This window comes from Apus apus, chromosome 22, assembly GCF_020740795.1.
Source record: "Apus apus isolate bApuApu2 chromosome 22, bApuApu2.pri.cur, whole genome shotgun sequence".
Taxonomy (NCBI): Eukaryota; Metazoa; Chordata; class Aves; order Apodiformes; family Apodidae; genus Apus; species Apus apus.
Window position 1 is genome coordinate 928585 of NC_067303.1, and position 18628 is coordinate 947212.

Consider the following 18628-nt stretch of genomic DNA (forward strand, 5'->3'; position numbering starts at 1 on the left):
CTATATCTGTAGCTACAGGTCTGTGTTTTTATCTTTATCTATACCTATACCTTTATCTATATCCTTATAATCATCTCCATCTCCATCCTATCCATATCTTTACCATCTATATCTGTGTCTGTACTTACCTGACCCAAACAGGGGCTGGGGGGCTGCTGGGGTTTGCCCAGGGTGGGGGGTGAAGCCACCCTGGGGGTAGGTCTTCATGACTATCTCAATTTCTGCATGTCTTGTTCAAGTGATGGCCCTGACAATCAAAAAAAAGGGGTTTGTTTTGGGGTTTTTGGTGGTTTGGTTTTTTGTTTAATTTGTTTTGATTTTTTTTTTTTAAACTGAGAAGCTTATTCTGGAAATATCTGTCCTGAGTAGGGTGGGACAGCAGACAATATGTATAAGCACAAAACAAGATTTATTGCAAATAGCACAAGGGTCTTAGCAACTGAACCACCAAAGAAAACATAGCTGGGTTGTGTGGGTATTGAGATATTAGGGTAGCAGAACAGAATGTTAAAGCACTGATGCAAAAAGGTATCTTAATAAAATGCACAAATAATAGTCAGTTAGTTGCCAGAGGTTAACTACTGAAATGCTAGCAACTTACTTATGAGTAGGCCTTAAACTAGATCTAAAGCAATGATTAAAAATAATACCTGGGCAAAGTGATAATACAATAATTGCAATTATCTAAACAGTGGAAGATTTCTTAATATTTAAAACCAGATAATAAGAACATGCAGGGAGCTGATATCTCTCCCCTCTTACAGCCACAGCTGGGTGTCCCTGGTCTTGTTTCTTGACTTTGAAGGAGTGATCACTCGAGCAGGCATCCCTGCTGAAGAGAAGGTCCAGCCAGTTCCCTCTAGGGAAAGTGTGCAGGAGTCTCCCTGATCAAAGATGGGACCAGGCTTTTCTACAATAAAGTGGATCGACTGCTGTCATGTAACTCTTAGCCACACCTCATTGAAGAACAAAAGGAAAATGGTAAAAAAAAGCCAAGAAGGCCCTTTTCTCACCAAGCAAACTCTTTTGTTTATCTGTTCACTCTTGTTTTGTACCCATTTTGGGCCTAGCTGTGGCTAGGCTGGGCTCTGTGCTCTTCAGCACCACAGAGGACCTGGTGTTATGAACATCAACTTGACCTTCTGTTTGTGCTTTCAAGGTTGTTCTCAGTTCAGAGCTTGCCAGGCCCTTTCCTTTCCCCTGGGAATCTTTCCACTCCAGGCCCAGGGCTACAAAACTGAGAGACAGAGCAATTGAATCACAAAGGGAAATCAAGGCAAGCACACTGAGTTGGAGCACCCCGCAACATTGGCACTGCCAAAATAACCCCAAAGCTCCTCCTGAACAATGCTGGGGAGCCCTAATTCAGGTTCTACTCCCCAGTTTTATCATGTTAAGGGGAAGTAAAGATTCTCATATCCATCCTCAAGGGGCTGGAGAAGGAATGGAGCTGCCTGGGTGCAAGGTCAAGCTTATCTAAAGCCAGTGATTTTAGCTAAATGCAGAGAGGAGAAAAGAGAGGGATTTCTTTTGCAGCTGGGTAAGTACTGCATGGGGCAAGTAAAGAGTTTTTCCTTTTACAGGCTGTATCCTGCTGGTCAGATATAATCTGTTATATAGCAAGAAGTACCTGGCCCCTGTAAGCACTTGTACACAACTCCAAGAGCTGGGGCTGCTAAATCCTCACCCTAAAAATCCTCTGCCTAAATCCAGAGGTGACTCCAGTGAGTTTTATTCCTGCAAACCAGGGCTGCAACATGGCTGCAGGGTTTTAAAGCCTGCCAAAATGAAAAAAAACCTGGAAAAATGAGAGAGTGCAAATGATAAATTTGATGCTGCAGCAGCTGGAAAAAGGGAGATATATATATTTATACATGTTGGTTTTTTTTCCAGGAGTGTGAAAGAATAAGCCTTGGGCACTGGTCAGCTGTCACCAGCCTGTGATAAGGCCGGAGGAGTTTAAATCCCATTTAGACACAATCCTCAGGGAAGTGTTGGAGTGGGAGGCAGGACGGATCCAGCCAGTGGCAATCTCTCCTCCAGAGAAGGGATCAAACCCACCCACCAGTGCCTCTGGTTCTGCAGCAAGAAGAAACTGGGTGCTTGATCTCTCTGCATCGCTTTTGATGCCTTTTTTTTCTTCTTTTTTCTTTTTTTTTTTCCATGGAAGAGCTTTTCTAAGCCTTTGCTCATGCTTTGGTGCTCAGTCATGTATAGAAACAAAGGAGAAATCGAGGCCAGGGCACACGGACAGCTTCAGGCTTGTCTGGATTTTGCAACGAGGCATCCAAGTCCGTCCCTGTCGCTTTATTAAAATAAAAATCTGTTCTCCCGTTTCCCTTCAGAGCAGCAAGAAGGTGCCCAGGCAGCACCAGCTTCTCTGCCAAGCAAAGTCCCAGGGGAACAGGACAAAATACACTGGAAAAAAAATCCTACAAATTAAAGCCTTGCATCTTCACCTGCAGATGAAGAAAACAGTGTATTTTTAGTTTTAATTTTTCATTAAAAGGGGATTGCAAAGGTGCAGCACACCCTACTCTCCCTGTAGGGCTGTGCTGGGCAGGGGGGCTCGTGGCAGGGGGGAGAACTGAGACTTTTATTAGAAAAAATGGACCTAAACCTCAAGGAAAACAAAAAGGTGCAGAGCTCTTGTTGACTGAGGGCAAATTTTCCCTTCCCAATGCCCCAACCAACACCCCAAATGGGACACATGGACTGTACCCTGTCAGGTAGCTCTAGGACTTGATTCAGGATAAATTTCACAAGCCATTAAAAAGTGGGGGTTTTGCACAGTTAGGATTCCAATTAGTTTTTTGTCCAGGTTTGGGAGTGACCTAAGGAGCTGCCTTCCTGCTCCATCTTTGCTGGACCTACCCCTCATGCTCTGTATCCATTTTGTGTTGGCAACCTCGACCCAAGATCTGGTTGCTGCAGGTATCAGGCATAACTGCTGCTGACACCTCAGGTATCTAGAAATAAATAAATAAATATATATATTGGCTAGATAATGCATATGGGAAAGCTCCAGATCTTTCTGGTTCAGATCAAAGCAGAGGAAACCTTTTCTACACATTATTTTTGCTCCTGTGGAGATTCTTGCCTTTTCCTTCAACACCTTCTGCTACTAATAACTCATCCCAGGGAGCAGGAGATGGGATCTGGATTTGATTACTGATCTGATTTAGGCTGTCAACTCTGCCGTCTCTCTGCAGAGATTGCAAGTGTTTCATGGACAATTTGCAACGAAAGAGAGAAGCTTAAGGAGTGATTTATCCCGTAACAATAGCAATGATAATAATTGAAGGGGGGAAAAGGTTCTCACAGGGTGCCAGTTCCACCAGGCTCAGCACACGATAGCAGATGTAATTCAAACTCGGAATTTCTGATTCCTCCAGCATCTTCTCCTTGGGGGAAAGAAAGAACATGGAGGTCAGAGCTCTTCCGTCATGATTTGGGCTTGTAATTGAGGGGGGAGATTTCTGTTGGGAAATCAATTAGATCCATCGCAATCCCTGCCAAGTCTCTTAACTTCTCCCTGCAGCGAGGAAGATCCTGTCTCACCTTGCAAGGGTCATGCTCTGGCTGCAGACAAGTGCCAGCAGTGAGAAGACAGCAAGTAAGTTGTGCACCAAGGCAGGCACCACCTCTCCTCTCATCCCTGGTGGGGATGGGCTGCAGTCAGACCTCAAGAGCTGGGGTCAAAAAATAAGAATAAAAAATCGTGTCCTCTCCCCACCTGTGTGTTTTCTTTCTTCTTTAGTCAGGCAAGGTTGTGCCTCACCTGAGAAGTCCTTAAGATGCCACAGATAAGCTCTTCTCTGATTAAGAGAAGCTCCCAAGAGGGTTGTTCAGCATCTCCAGGAGAGGTGATGAATCAGCAAAAGCATCTCATCCCATCGCTCCATCAGGAATGGCAGGGACAGGCTGCCCTGGTGTCCCTAGCCCTGGAGTAAGTGTCTCGAGACACTGAGGGGCTGGGGAGCTGTAATGGGGACGTCTCCCCTCTATGGAAGGTGATGTCCTCAGTACTGTCATCAGTAAGGTCAAGAGTGACCTTTCAATAGTTCCTGGATGGTCTTGACAGCCCGATCTCTGAAATCCTCATTCCCAGGCACCCACACATCCTGCTTGCCTCATCTGAATACTTTCCAGCCCCATACATGAATTTGGTACCTTATCCACTCCATAGAAGATTAACATCTTGGTGCATGTTCCAGTCAAATCCCTCTTTCCTTCCCCTATTCTTTTGCTCTAACACCATCTCCAGGTATTTACACTCTGGATAGTTCCATCTCCTTTTCCCTATAAACCTTTTCACCCCCAATGGCAGGAGACCCAGCCTGTACAGCTTCCAGCACATTCAGATTTATCTCACTTCACTCAAAACCCCATGTCCTCTTCCAGAGCAATGGAGCATGAAATTCAAGATCATTGCGGTGAAACCCACTGTTTGCTGGGCAATGTCATTTCTCCATGAGTGAAGTCCAGAAGAGTTCCTTGACCTTGACCACTGCCTGCTCATCTGCTCTTTGGAGAAGACCTCTGTTCAGAGGGGAACTGGGGAAACACCTTTGCTCTAATACTGGTGTGACAGGACAACCATCTTTTCCCTTCCATGGCTGCTGTGATAGGAAAGGAGCTGAAACATTCCATTCTCAGGGAGATTTAAGTCCACCCCAAACCATCTTGACCCACTTCACTCTCAGAAGTCAAGGAGATTTTATTTTTTTCTCTTTGGATGAAAAGAAATGGCCCTGGAGGGCTGGATTCATATTTACAATTGAGCTGCTCTGAATATATAAGGTCTCCAGGAGCTGAGTTTGCATCCTAGAGAGGCCAGAGTGTAAATGAGGGTCCAGCTCTTCAGCTAACCAGTTGCTTTAAAGCTTGTTTCATAGCAGGGACTGAGTTGTCACATTCCCTCTTCCCTAACACCAGGGTGGTCCCAAAGGACCCAGGTGAGACCCATAAATAGCTCAAGGTGACCCATTTAACACCTCAGTCCTCAAGAAAGAAGAGGGGTGTGCACAAACCCACACCCCAGAAGCCCTCCTCAGCTATGTGCCTCCCCCACCATGAACTGCAAAGCCAGCAGGCAGGGCGAGCATCACCCCATCTCATCTCCAAACCTCCCATCACTGCACTGGTCTCAACCAGTTTCCATTGGTCCTTTCACACTTCAAGTCTGGAGGGCTTTGTCAATGCATTTTTTATGACCTTTAAGGAATTATATCAACAACAAGGTGGCTTTGACCAAATGAGGCGGAAAGAAGTTTCCTCCTGGCCTGCCCAGCCTGCAGGATTTTATGAAGCTCCTGGACTTGGGTGCACGTGTGCACAAATCCATTTTTTGCTAGGCCTAAAAATATCAATTTATGGAGACCCACAAGCCAGGATCAGCTTTCTACAGGCCCATCTGAATGGGAAGGCACATGAATGTGATGTTGGAAGGTGGGTATAGATACTCATGGACATCTGAGGGATGCAGAGTTTGTAGGGTTGTGTATGGAGCCATGAGGATGGGTCCAAACTGAGATGGACCATATCTCTATTTATAGCAGCATCTTGGGAACACAGGATAGGTTTCTCTTCGGGCTTTGTTGCTCATCACATTGCTAGCATGTTGATAGATACATTTACTGAATTAGAAGTTTGAAAAAAGGTGTGAATATGGGCAACGTTATGTCAATACCTTGCAAAGGTTTTTTGCTCAGTTTGTGCATCCGCTGGAAATGATGTTTCAAGAGGACCCGAGAGGTGTGAATTCAGGATTATGTTAATTAGATGAATAATTTCAGGCTAGAAAAGACTTAAAGAGCAGAAAACCTTTGAAAACCACGGAGATGTTTCAGATGTGAAAGGCTTTGTTTCAGAAGTGCCAAAACATTTTGCTGCGATATCTTGGAAAGCTCCTAAGAAGCGTCCCCCTCCCCCCTCCCCCCGCCCCCTGCTTTTCTCTAAAAAGTGAACCAGAAGTTTAATTAATTTACCAAACCCAAACGCTCTGTTTCACCCACTGCGAGAGGAAAGCAGCACTTGGGGTACAGCCGTGATGCCTTTAGCCTTCTTCCTGGCAACGACGCTGATTTTCCCCCCTCGACATTCCCAGCCGGCATCTCGCTCCAAACTTGCTGGGCACGATTCCCGCCCTCCATCCGCAGCCTCAGCTGCAAACCCTTCAGCTGCTCCTTGTCTCTAGATGAATAATTTGGTTTTTTCTCCCTACGGTGTGAGATTTATTTTCCAAATCGACGCATCCTCTCTTTTGTCTCTGTCTGAAGAGCCATCGTTACGTCAGCAGAAGGTGTTTAATCGCCCCATTGTACGTAGCAACCAAGATCTTATTTCTCTATTTAAGTGTCCAACCTGTATTTAAAGCCAGTGACTGGGGTTGTTATTGGGGCTGAGTGACTGTCAGGGTGGGGTGGAAATAAATCTCCCCCCAAAGCCCAGAGCAAGGGGGAAAGAGGGGCTGAAGGGGATGTTTTGCCCTTCTTTGAAGCCAGGCTGAACCAAACCACAGCCCTTCACAAATTATTTCCTGGCTGATTCCACTCCAGGAGAATAAATTTGAACCAGGGACAAGGTCCCTGGATGGGAGAGGTAATTATAGTGACATGTCACCTTAATTACATCCTAATCCCCTTCTGAAGGAGGGAAGGGCCCTTACACCTCCCTGCAAGCTGACTTTGAAGGGACACAAAAGCTTTTGCCAGTTCCCAGTTTAGGCTCCTTAGATCCTCCCGTCCCTCCCCTGCTCTCCTGTAGGATTTTGCAAAGCAATAAAATGGGCAAGGGAGCCTGGAGTCCCCAGTGTGTGTCATCTCCATGTTTCATGCAATTAATTGCATTGGATCTTCATTTTTTCTCAAGCTTTGCCCCTTCCCAGGGCTAAAATACCCACCAAAAGCTCCTGCCTAGTTTTCTGTAATGTAAGAAAAAAACAAGCAACCCCAAACCCAAGGTAAAAAAGCGACAAAAAGCCCACCAAAACACAACCAAAAAACCCCCCAAAAGCCAATGCTTTTTATTTGAAGGAAATAAACCCACTTTCTGTCTTTATATAGCATAAAGGCACAGGGAAGGGCACAAACAACATTTTTATTTTGTAGCTTTGTAATTCACATTTAACCCCAAGCCATCTGTTCTCTGTTTCTCTCAGCTGTTAGAGGGGGGCTGGGATGTTCCTCTGCCAGTTACTCCATTTTCCAGCTGCTTCCAGGTAGGAAGATCCTGCTGGAGCCCAAGGAGCTCCTGGACATCACTATTCCCTGCTGTCCACACCCCCAGATTTTTTATTTACTTGGGTTTATGGGTGGTTAAGGAGTTTTGAGCCCCTCCACCAGCTCCCGTGGGGGCTGAGTTGTTTGCAGTTCCTTCTGCTGAGAAGTCTCCAGTGACCAGTTAAGGGTTGGGCTTACTGTTGCAGCCTTCCTCTCCTGAGCAAAATGCAAGTGTCAGGAGGGACATGCAAGCACTGAGAAAGAGGTGCAACCACCAGGGGTGGGATGCGTGAATAAGGAGCAAGATACAAGAACCAAGAGGGAACTGCAAGCACCAGGAGCTTTCCACGCCCTGGGAGAAGCCCAGCTTCAAACCCACCCACCCTTTGGAAGATGGTAGAGACCAGGTGCTGGAGGAAAGGCTTGGCCCCATCTCCAGAGATGCTTTCCCTATCACAGCAGCCTCCTCCATCCACTCAGAGACAGGTTTTGGGGCTGCAGCTGCTGAGGCAGAGATGAGTCTGGGCTTCAGAGAAGAGGAAGAGATAAAAACCTCTCTTGCTTTCCTTCCCCACTTCACTGAAATCTGTGCTCTTTGAGTGCTTTGATAGGGTAGGAGCAATATCAAATGCATCCTGGATCTGCTGGAGTCTGTCCAGCATGAAAACAACAACAACAAAAAAAAAGGGAAGTAGAAAATGTGAAAATCCCTGGGAAGAGAAAGCAAAGAGCAGCTGAGATTGATATATTAAAAATACAGGAATCAACTTTGTCCTGCAGTGCCCTGGCTTGGGCTGGGGAACAGTGGAAATTCAATATCTGTGTGCTCAGGGGGGTTAAAGGACTGCGGAGATGCAGATCGTTCCTGGCTCTTTCTGAAGGTGCAACATCGACCCTTGGAGATGCTTTGAAAAATGCCAGATCAATTGCACTGCATCCCAGGTTTTATCTTGTTAATAAAAAGAAGGGAAGGGGAACAGCAACGGATAAAACTGTTGCAGGCAAAGCCCAGCCCGACAATGCTAAAGAGATTAGCGAAGCCTCAGGAATTCGGTTATGGCTGGAATTGACCAAAGAAATCATTGCAAACCAGTTATTTGATGGTTTTAGCCCTTTTTTATTTGGTTTCTGAATGGCTGACAGTGGCACTGGGATCTTTACAACATTTTATGCAAAAAGAATTTGGGGTTAAGTGCAGAATTCTCTCGTAACGAGACATTTCAAAGTTGGATGTCTAATCCGAAGGAGGTGTTTAACCTTGCTTTGTTTGCACAAGGGAACCTTTTCCTAGTTCTTTAAAAAAGGCTTGGATGGATATATATTTATTGATTTTCTTGTTCCTGAAAAACAGATTTTCAATAAAAACCTCTTTTACTCCTCAGTCACAAAAAAAATAAAAATAAAATAAAGCAGCCAAAATGCCACAGGTAAAAATGTTATGAAGTATCAAGAAAAACAACTTCCCATCATGTTTCTGATACTTTTGAAAATGTTTCATTCTCGCTAAGAAGCAGGAAAAGGCAATTTAGGGATCAAACTCTCTTTTATATTCAGTGTTCAGTGCAGAGCTCTGTGCAATCCCTCCTGCTCCAGCTTGGGAGGGTTGAACCCTTTGGTATCCAGCTGAAACGTGCTCTGTCGTGATGCTGTGTGTCATGGAAGTGCGTCAAAAGAGAAGGTTGGATGGAGCATCCCAACAGGAGGAGCAACCCAAAAGGAGGATGGATGGAACATCCGAAGAGGAGAATGGGTGGATCATCCCAAAAGGAGGATGGATGGAAAATCCCAAGGGGAGAATGGAAGCAACATCCCAAGGGAAGGATGGATGGAGCATCCCAAGGGAAGGATGGATGGAGCATCTCAACAGGAAGATCCCTTGAGGGATCAGGCACACAGTGGGAGATGCAAAACGACATTTAGAAGTATGAAAATACAGACATGGCCCTAAACATGGGGGAAAATAACATTTAAAGTTCTGAAAATACAGATATTAAAACAAATGCTCTCCTTGGCCATGCTGTGGGCTTGAATAATCTGTCTGGTGAAGAACAGCTTTGGTGAGGTGGTCGGTCACCCTCCAGTGAGCCCGGGCCAGGGTGGCTGGGGCTGCTTCGCGTTCCCTGAATTGAAGCAGCCAACTGTGAAATAGGAATTACCGACAGCTCTTAAGTATATCAAGAGAACAGCCCCGTTCCTTAATACAGAGCCACTAATAGACATCTAAAGACCTATAAACCAGACAATTCCTCTATATCATCCTAGTTAAATCAATGTCGTTATATTACCCTCATCATTTTCCCTTTAACATTTATTACATTTTGCCACTGTAATTTATTTTTTCATATCCATCAGCCGATTAAAGACTTTATTCGGAAGATACACACATCCTTGTGACCTACTTGAAGCTGACCTAAACTGTGAAGTAAAAGCAATTTGGTGGAGGAGCCTGTGGGGGGCTGGGGAGGGTCGGTCGCCTTTTCTGCCTGGGTTTTTTTATCCCTTTGCCAGGAAATGGGAATGTTGGGATATCCCAACATCAGCTGAGATCTGTGTCCTTGTAGAGCCTGTAACAATTATGTTTGGGGCTTTTTAAAAATTAGTCAGCTCTTTCTCTCCCAGCATCTGGTTTTAGCAGTTTTATTGGGTTTTTTTTTTCTTTATTCTATTTGTTTATTGCATTTTTCAGACAGATTATGGCAGTGGTACATTATTGTGGTACCATTATTGCGGTCCAAGGTTCTTCTGGTTTGCTGATAAGGAGAAGCAAGACAATGGGATGCAGAGACCTGCAGGGCATAGAAGTAGCTTGATGTGTGTTGTTAAGCATTAGGAAATGGGGGTAAATAAAATTCTGGGAGGGCAAATATGCCTGAAAATAATAAGATACCACAATCTTGCAAGGAAGCAAACCCCACGGGGAGTTTTCCATCTGGATGCAGCTTTCCATGGGGAAACAGCTGAGTTTGGACATAGGGAGATCATTTGCTACTGGCTTTTAAATTTTATGTAGTATTTATGGTGGGTGGTGCATTACTCTCTATTTATTGCTGGAACTGAAGGGTGGTTGCTTCAGCCTCTTCCCTATGATTCACCCTGGGAAAAATACAGCATGCGATCTTGGTCCTGGCAGGATAAACAACATTCCTGAGCACAAGGAGGTGGATTGTGTCCAAATATCCACATTGGGAAGAGAAAAAATACCCCACAAGCTGCTGGCACATAATCACCCAGCGACTGGAGAGAGGCAATTGAATTCCCCCTGAATATTTTCCAGCACCAGCAGTTTTATTCTCCTCAAATCTTTTTCTTCTGCCCGAGAGAGTTTCTCCATCATGGTCATTATCCAAACGAGACCCCAAGGTCCAATCCTTGGCATTTAGCTGGGAGGAAATGGCTGCTTGGAGGGTGCTTTACCCCGGCAAATTTTTTTGTTTTTTTCCTTTATTATTTCCTTTTTTTTTTTTTTAATTGGGGATGCTCTTTGTGCCCCATCCACAGGCTGCCAAGGGAAATGGCTCTTGGCCTATAAGAGCTCTGCAAAAATGATGCCCTGGATGCCAGCAGATCCAACTTCCAACTTTGTTTTTCAATATATCATTATATCCATACTCCTGTGGTGCTTGGAGTGCCCATGAGGGTGTAAGGACCTTGTTGGAGGTTATACTCAGGGCTGCTGCTCTGCTTTGCACCGAAATGCTCATTTTTGACCCCAAAATGGGCCAGAACCCCAATCTCTTGTGACAAAGTAAGGAAAATTTTGAGTATGGAGCATAACTGGGAGTTAGTTACCTCAGGAACCAGATTTATCTCCTCCCTCCTACATACTTAATAACATCCCATCACAGAGAGGCCACTTTTAATAACCAATTGATGGAGAATTGTGAGGGATAAATTATGTATCCCGAGCTCAGCAGTGAGTTATGGACTTCTCCCTCCTGCTCCAGAGCATGAGGACCCAGCACTGAGATGCTCTCATGCCCTTTAAAATGGAACATCCATTATAAGTGATATTATTTCTGGCAAAAAAAGAGCTTTTTTTCCTTTTGCTTTTCCAGAGAAAAACCCTGCCTCCCTCACAAGCAGCCAGGCTAGTTTTGGCCTCAAAGTGCAAATAGAAACAAGGTGAGGATGAGAAGGGTGAGAAAAGTGATATTTATATTTATATTTGATATAGTGTTCTTGAAATGAATGTATGAAGGGATCCTCCTCAGTGCTATAATCTCAGCAAAAAATCTTTCATTCTGGCTTGAAAATGATGATTTTTAAAATTCATCCAGTTTAAAATATTAATGTTACATGTCATTAATAACATGGGGAGGAAATCTATATTTTAAGTGAAGGCTTTTTATCATCTGATTATCACTTTAATTCACAGTTTGTCCTTTTCAAGATGACATCCACTCTCTGGACATCGTTAGAAGATGAAAACTTAAATCTCACTCACTTTTGAATTTTTCATCTGAACCTGATTCTTTCTTTTGTACCCTATTTTTATAAAATAATAAGAAATGTTTATAAAATAATAGTCCGGCGGGGGGAGGCCCTGTTATTAACAAGTATAATATTGTTATAAAATACAAACTCCTCTACCCTCATTTAATTTGCAGCTTGTTCCAAGCTTTCTGTGAGCATCTCTGGGGTGTTTGTGACCTCCCAGTGATTTATAGACTCACTGAGAGAATGCTGCTGGGTTTTGCATGAGGTGGGACCAAATCACCCTGGGTTTGGGGGTTTCCAGGGGACTTTAAGCATTTCATGAGTTATTTTCTGCTTCTTTTACCAATTTGTTGATCCAGCAGGTGAGCTGGAGTTTTAATACCCAACCATCCACAGTTTTTAAATATACTACAGGGTAGAGGAATACCCTGCCCTGTGTATTAATTATTCAGGAAGATGCTTCCTTCCAGTGCATCTCAGACAAACCTGGGGTAGGGCCATGCATTAATCTCTCTGCTTTCCTGGGATGAGACACTTTACCTCTGGAAATTCAGCTGAAGGATCAGGTGAAGGAAATGTTAGAGGAATGAAAAAAATATAAAAAACCCTGACACTTTCTGGCAGGTTCCTTTGCCTTGACTTCTCTGCCTTGGCAGAAATCTGGTCCTGCTGGAAGCATCTTCCACCTCCCCAGCAATCCCTGGGCTGGTGTCAGTTTTCCTCTTCCCTCTTCCCAGTTTCTTCCCGAAGGTGCTGCCCTCTCTCTTGCTCTCTATTAATTGCCTTTATGGTTAACACACATCATGCTGAACCTGCTCCCATAGATCCATAGGAAACAATAATTTTAAATTAAACTCACAGCAATGGGTTTTTTATCACTGGAATCAGGAGCTCTTGGCTTTGCCAAGAAAATGCTTCATGGGATATGGGGCTGTTGTCTGCCCAGGGATGCTGGTGGGAAGATGCTGTCCCTATATACCCACATACAGGGTGTACAGGGTATCTTCTATATGTCCCTGCTGCCCTATAGGTGATGCTGAAGCAAACAGGAAAAATACTTGCACATGTAGGGATTCAGAGCTGGAATCAGCGCAGCATCAGGAGGCTCTGGCTTTTAATTCAGGAAGTTTAAAGGAAAACTGGCTGGGGTTTATCTCTGGGGTGCTTTTCCCCATCACAGCCCCCCTGTCCCACCGTGCCACTGCCAGCTGGAGGGGAAAAGGAGCTGGAGCTGACAGAGGGACATCTGACAGCTCTCCTCACCCAGCTGGGCTCACTGCCTTTTATTTAGCTATAAAAGCTGAAAAGCAGGCTTCATTTCCCCCCCATTTCCTTCAAAAAAAAATTAATAAAATAATAAAAGAAACCGCACTCAAGGCTATTTCTTTTTTCCTTTTTTTCTTTTCTTTTTTTTCTTTTCTCTTTATTATTTATTTTTTATTTTTTATTCCAGCTGCCCCAATTATCCCATTTGTTCAAAGCAAAAATCTTGCAATTCGAGGCATTTTATTTATTCTGCCCGAGCCGTGTTTACGCCGCCGCTGTGGAGTGGTGGGGTTGGGTTAAGCTGGGGAGGGGGGAGAGAGGGGAACATCTTGTTGGGAGAAAAAAAATAAAATTAAAAAGAGCAGTTTAAAAAACGCAGACATCAAAGGCATCATTTATATTTCAAATCGCTGGGAAATAACTTTATAATGAGGAACCATAACGGGGAAGCTGAAGACTCCAGCGTTATTACATCTCCAGCTTCAAAACCCTCCCATTGTTCTAGTTGAGAGGGAAAAAAAAACCACCCTGAGCCAGTCAGTAAATTAGAGGCAAAAGTGGAATAAACTATTCATCATTAAAGGAGCAGCTCTGGGTTGGAAAGGGACCCCCTCAAAACTAGGGGTGTTGTGCTCCAAGCCTCCTTTTTCACCCAGGGGCTTGATATGATTTTATTTATTTTATTTTCAGGATGTCCAAGTCATGCTGGTCCCCCCAGGATGCTCCTGAGCATCACCCTTGCGTCTCAAAGCCAACCCATCTCTTTTTGGAGAGGAAGGAAGGGTTTTATCCCTGGGATGCTGCCCCGCTCAGCACAATTTGGGCATTAAAAAGCACCTTCTGTTATTCTCAGGATTAATTAGTTAATGTCTGCAAAGCATGGTCTGGCTTGCCAACTCGTATTAATATTGTCCCATGCAAACGAACCAGCTCTGCTTATGATTAATTATTATTCTTACAACCACTTTTGCAGCAGCAAGGGGGGGGCGGGCAGGGAAACCAACAGTCTAAGGGGTTCACTGGGGACATAGTAGAGGACAGACAGAACTCATTTCTCCCTCCATCTATTGCTGTAGCTTAGGAGATTTGGGAGCTCAGCCTTAATTTAGTCCAATTCCTGCTGTTCTTTTTAATTAGGCCCGTGCACCTAAAGCCCTTTGGCAAATCTCAGCCTTAATCTACTGGTTCATCGTCTCGTCGTTTATTAACAGCTCTAATCATTGTTAAACACATCTCTCCACCCAACTTTGCCAGCTGTCTGCGCTGCTTTAAAGATGGGACAGGGTGGTTTCAAAGACCCTGGTGTCTCCTTGGAGAGCACCTGGATGCATCCCCAGTGATTTGGGAATCCTGGGGGAGCTGCCAGAGCCAGGGATGTGCCTCAGGGCAGCTTCATCCCATCTGGAGGCAGGTGCTGATGTGGTTTAAAGGGCTAAAAGGGATCCTAAAATCAGGTGGGCAAAATGGGAGGGATATAGATCCAAACATAACCCCATGGATGCTCATCCTCTTCCAGAGCCACCCTGAGCTTGCTATGGGACTTCTGTGTCCTGTGCCTCAGTTTTCTTGCACCAAAAAGAGGAGCTTGGGATGCTCAACCTGTAAAAACCAGCTGTGACAACAAAAAGCTTCATAATGGAGTAAATGTTACAGAATGGAAGCAAAACTTTCCTAGGAATCATTTCAGGCTTCAGCTGGTGATGGTGACAGATCAACACACAACACAAACTCAGGTGGGCAAGTCCTCCTCCTCCTCTCCTCAGCCTGGGGAATTTGTCATGAAGAAGCAGGGAGATGTATTTTCCCCTGGTTTGCATCCCTGTGTGTGTATTCCCGGGTTTGTTATGCAGAATTGCTTGTGCCACTCTCCTGGGAACGACATTTGGTGGGTAGATAAATCCTTCCTGCGGCTGCTCCGTGTCAGCTCCTCACGGGAGCCGAGCATTAGCATTCTGCCCGCCCGACAGATGATGGATGTCACTAAGCAATGCAGCATGAACGGCAATTTTTACAATCAAATATACAATTTACGCTCCGTTTTCAGGTGCATATTTTAGCAGTGGAGCTTGAAATCACTTGAGCCACTGAGGAGCTGGGAAAGCTGCACCTGGTGCCGTAGCCTCAACCCGGGGGTGAGTCCAAACCCACTCTGGACTTGGCCAATATCTGAAGCTCTACTGCAAAGGAGACTCTTTTCCTTGGGTTTCCCCCCGCAGTCTTCTCTCTCATATCCCTGCCTCAGTTTCCCCTTGATGGGCATCCCTAAGGATGCACTGGGAGAGGAGCCACTTGACACTGGGGCATTTTCTCAGGCTCAGAAATTCCCCTCACTGCTGATGGGCGACGGATTGCAGCTCCCAGGGAACTGCAGCTATGAATTTTTCATACAAGCAAGGAAATTTGAGCCCCAGTTTGGTTGTTTTATTAAACATCCGAGGAGGCATCCTTCGGGGAAGACATCGCGGGCAATTATGGAGCTGTGATTGGCACGGTGGATAACAGAGCTGTACAGATGTTAATACCTAATTTGCTGCAGAGCTTCGCCCTGGGGAGATCTAACTAGGGATAAAAAAAGAAAAGGCAATTTGTTTCAGTTCAAAACCTCAGAAGAAGTCCACCCCTGGTGGAAAGGGGAGAAGACTTTTGGATAACTCAATTAAGCATCATGTATTTGAACCCAAAGGTCTTCAGACTCTGGACCCAAAGGCAGACAGGATGGGTGAATCACAGAATCATAGAATGATAGAATCAATCATAGACTCATAGAATCACAGACTGGTTTGGATTGGAAAGGACCTTAAAGATCATCTAGCTCCAACCCCCTGCATAGGCAGGGACACCTCCCACCAGACCAGGTTGCTCCAAGCCCCATCCAACCTGCCCTTCAGAGATGGGGCAGCCACAGCTTCCCTGGGCAACCTGTGCCAGTGTCTCACCACCCTCACACTAAAGAATTTCTTCCTAATGTCTAACCTAAATCTCTCCTCTTCCAGCTTAAAACCATTACCCCTTGTCCTCTCCCTCCCTGCCCTTGTCCCAAGCCCCTCCCCAGCTTTCCTGGAGCCCCTTCAGGCACTGGAAGGTGCTCTAAGGTCTCTCTGGAGCCTTCTCTTCTCCAGGCTGAACACTCCAACTCTCCCAGCCTGTCTCCAGAGCAGAACTGCTCCAGCCCTTGGATCATCTCTGTGGCCTGTTCTGGACTTGCTCCAAGAGCTCCCTGTCCTTCCTGTGCTGAGGAGTCCAGAACTGGACACAGTTCTCCAGATGGGGTCTCATCAGAGCAGAGTAGTGGGGGAGAATCCCCTCCCTCACCCTGCTGGCCACGGTGCTTTTGATGCAGCCCAGGATGCAGTTGGATTTCTGGGCTGCAAGTGCACTTTGCTGGCTCATGTTGAGCTTTTCATCGACCAACACCCCCAGGTCCTTCTCCTCAAGGCTGTTCTCAATCCATTCTCCTCCTAACCTGCATTTGTGCTTGGGGTTGCCCCAACTCAGGTGCAGGACCTTGCACTTGACCTGGTTGAACTTCATGACTAAATGCAAGGTTTAGGGTGAAACCACCTGTACCCCAGTTTTTCTCCAAAAGGGAAGTGCAAGGACTTGGACTTCAAGCACAGGCAATTGCTTCATGTGAATAATAAAGCATTTTTTCTAATTTCCAATTACAAAAAAAAAGCATTTCAATTCCAGGGCAGACTTACAGAGGCAGAGGATTAGAAAGAGCAATCTTGGCCATTAATTAAAATTAAATACTTCTCTGAAAAAAACTTTGCCCTTATGTAAAAAGCAAATGGTTACACTGTGGTTACACTGTGCTCTGTGCAAATATTCCCAAACCCCATTGCTCTGTGGAGCAATGACTGGAAGAGGCTTTTTAACACAACTGAAGCAAGATCTTGCATACTGCACCCAGAAAATCCAAAATAATCCCACTTTCCAGTAGAAAACAACAGGTGAAAACCTGCCCAGAGCCAGGAGGCTTTGATAGGAGGAGGAAAACAGGAGCTGGTGCTATGTTTTTTGGAGTGATTTGGAGCTGCAAAGGTTGGTGTACAGATGCTGAGAGCATTGCTGCAGGATTCCATTTCATTTCCCAAATTCCTGCATCCCTGGAATGGGCAAGGAAGTCCTTACTCCACTCCGTGAAAGCAGGAGGTGATAGGAGAGGGAAAAGAGGAGAAGGAGCCACCGTAAATCCCACAGTAGTCCCAAGCTAAAGCTGCTTTTCTCCAGTTGGGACCATCTAATGGTCCATGTATCCATCTCTTGGTTCATAGGGATATACATATGGACTCTTGGCTGACTCAATATGAGTGTGTGACCACACTGGGCAGTATTTGCAGGGATTACATGATGTCCAGAAGAGCATTTCATTGTCACTTTCCCCCTTTTCATTCCCTTTTTCGTATTTCCAGTTTTCACTTTCATCAACTTCAGGAGAAGGCCAGAGCTGAAGGGCTGCCAGTTTGCAGGGTCTAAGTAATATGAAAATCAGTGGGTTTTGCCTTAAATCCCTTGATGCTAGAGTCACACAGGAGTCCCAGCTTTTATTAAAAATCAGGATTGGTGGCTTTGGCTGGAATAAGCTTGGAAAGAGGAACTGCAAAGTGGTTGGAGAGGAGAAGGTGAATAAAACCCATCCACCAACATAGCTGGAGATGCAGAAGGACTTCTTCAAACAACTTCACGATTAGAGAATACAGCCTAGGAACCACTCTGGGCACCTTCCAGATAGCTTGAGCTGCTGTTCATGCTAAAAAAAAAAAAAAAAAAAAAAAAAGAGATGGAGGACATTGGCACACAGGGCTTCCCATTGGAATACCTCAAACATGCACCAGTTTTAGTAGTTTTTTTAGTTTTAATGAGTTTTTTTTCCCCTTTTGGTAGAATGTAAAAGGTTTGTATACCTCCTGGGATGTAAAATCCATAGGGAATTTATTTCTTTTTGGGGCTTTTCAAAGATTATCTGTCCCTTACATTGGTTTTGCTCCCCTAGACTCGCAAGAGCCACCAGCTCCTCTTCTCCATCTCCATTTCTTCCAGGGCTGAAGCCAAGAAAGCTGGAGCTCCACTGACAGCCATCAAACACCCATCACCCCAGAGCAGCTCCATGCTCAGAAAATGAACTCCACTCCCATTTAATGACCTTGCCTGGGAGCACACATGCAGATTGCCACCACTCCAGCACCTGGGAGTCACCACCAATTTCTGTCCCATTACAGTTGTGCTGAAGTCTGAAGGCATCAGCAGGGACTATTTTCACTGCCGGCTGCTGACATGGCATCTCGAGGAGTAATGAGGCTATTTTGGGATGTAGTTCCGTTTCTAATGCTGCTCCTCATTGGAGACAGGCTTGTCCCTAGCCCTACCACAACGGATGTCCCATTTCACAGCTAATGGAAGCCCTTCCCTTCCTTTCCCTTCCCTTCCTTTCATTATTCCTCTATATATTCTGATTTACCTGAGCTCATTGGCCCAGGACATCCAACCCACCACTACCTGTGAGGAATCCAGTGGGATCTGGATGCCCAATTAATGAAGCATCATCATCCTCCTCCCTTACTCAACATCTTCACCATGTCTGCTCCCGGGTGCACCAAACCCAAAAATGCCCTTTGGGTGGGAAAAGCAGACAAACAAAATAAACATCATCTTACTCAGCAGGTTTGAGTCCCAAATCCTCACCACACCACTGAGAGCAG